This window comes from Cynara cardunculus (assembly GCF_001531365.2).
Source record: "Cynara cardunculus var. scolymus isolate 2C chromosome LG 10, CcrdV1, whole genome shotgun sequence".
Lineage (NCBI taxonomy): Eukaryota > Viridiplantae > Streptophyta > Magnoliopsida > Asterales > Asteraceae > Cynara > Cynara cardunculus.
In genome coordinates, this window is record NC_037537.1 from 17115249 (window position 1) to 17117742 (window position 2494).

The following is a 2494-nucleotide window of genomic DNA, read 5'->3' on the forward strand; positions in this document are numbered from 1 at the left end:
TGTGATAATAGGCTCCATCATGTTAGCATAATATGAGGAGTTGCAGTTAATTTCTTAATTTGCAACTATTACCAGTTTGTACTTACCCTTATTCGTAAGTGAATGAACTGTATGCTGCATGTTTACTCCATTTATTCACTTGAATAAAATTAAATTATTTTAAGCCGTTGATTAAAAAGCTTGATGTTTGTGATTGGTTAACAAAGTTAAAACTAATCTCTTAATTAACAAAAGAAGGGGACCCTATATATATGATTGGTTCAAATACTAACCAAGAAATTTGTGTTAACTATACTAACCAAGCTTAACCAATCATATTCCATCTTTTATTTATGTTCAAATGTAACTCATATATTAAATACAAGGGTAATTAGGTAATTTGACATTTATGTAACTCCCTAATAATTAATTGAGAGTTACAAATCTTAAAGATCTCACTAATTGATCATGATGTAATATTGAATTTTATTTTCATACGTGTTCATGATCATAGTTTACAAATGATGTTCTACATATAATGATATTGTTTTCGTAAGTGTAAAAGATTKYCKTATCGTCCGAGTAATATGGATAATCCTATTGTAAAACAGATTGATAACAACGGAAATGACAAAATCGTCTACGACTACATTCGCAATTCGAATTCCGATAATGAAGAAAATGATCAAAGGGTTCCTATTGGTAAGTGATTAGTATGACATTTGAATTCATTTAAATGAACACATATCAAAGGCAATAGATGTTCATATCGATACATATGCACAATCACATCACATGAATATGAACAGTATATGTGATTCATGTGAACACAAGTTTCGTAGGTGTTCATGTACATACAACATAGTTGGCTATTGAATATACAGAAGATGTTCATACGGTTCACATGTTGTTCATATATCTAATCTTTTTTGTTTGATGTGTTTTGAGGATGTACACAAGTTATTCATATGTCTGACAACTCGTGTATCAAAGATAGATTACTTTTACCTAAATACCCTTTGATATTTTGTTCACATATGTTGATTGAAAATATTAATTTAATAATTAATTTTTAAATATCATTAAATCACAACCGTTTATTATTCAAATTAATGGTCAAGATCGGTTAACAAAGTTAACACGATAATCTTGGTTAGCATTTGAACCAACCCCTAAACATGTATATATAGAGAGAGACTTGGGATCATGTGAGACCAAGTGTTTTTCATGAGACCCGTAAGACCAATTCTTAACCCTTGAATTAGATCTACAATCTGAACATTCATAATCACAAAATTTTCAATCCGATCCGATCCAATTACAATTGGATATCCAATTATGACTGGTCGGTTCTAATTGGATTAGTCGGTCCAATTAGATCGGTTGATTTTCTGCACACCCCTAATATATATGTTAACCCAATATATAATGTTAACTTTGTGAACCAATCCTAACTTTTAATCTTTGTAATCTATGGATAAAATTAATCATGGCATTTTTATAACAAATTAAAAAATGATGCTTAATAAACATAAGTGAACAATCACGAACAAAGGGTAATTTGGGAAAGAAAAAAAAAATAGGGAGATTTCTTTTAACATTAATTACTCCATCATTTTGAAACCGACATCAAGCCTTAATTATTCATTCATTTATTAATATGTAATGTGTAACTTATGAATGGTGTGAATTAATGAATAATTGTTATATATGAGTATCTTATGAACATTGTTCACCAATGAAGATATAACATATATGAAAATGTTCATCAGTCAACACATACCAAAATGTGTACGTATGTGTGACTGTTGAACAATATTACCAATGAACAAATTGTCAATGTAAACAATGTTCATTATTAAAATTGAGTGCATGCTCATTCATGTTGACTGCAACTATGTCCATATTGATCATCCATATTTTATGATACACTAAACACAACGAACTCGTTCGATTAAAAATGTTGATTGTTGAAGTGAAAATTGATTATTTCTCAAAATATATTTGTTTATAAACAATCACAAACAATATAACCTACAACACATTGACAATTTCAAAATGGCTAAATGCAAGGAGTAATGTAACTCTCATTTAAATGTATTAAAGTAATATAAAATATAACCTTACTATTTTGCCATCTATCATTAATTACATAAAAATCTATGAACTATGGTACTAAATTGATTCCTATTGGCCGGAGAGTTTGTATAGTTAACACAAATGAATTAATTAACAAAAGATCATATCCCCCCCCCCTCTCTCTCTCCCTCTCTCTCTCTCTCTCTCTCTCTCTATATATATATATATATATATATATATATACTATAAGCATAATCGTGCAATGAAACGAGATAAATCGTGATTTTAATATTTCATTTTATTCTTTATCTTAGTCGATGTTATTATATGGCCTTATATGATTTTGAGAAAGCGATGATGTTTTTATTTTTGAATAAAATATATGTTTGAAGATATCATAAAAATTTGACAAAAATATATCGATATTAGTATCAAA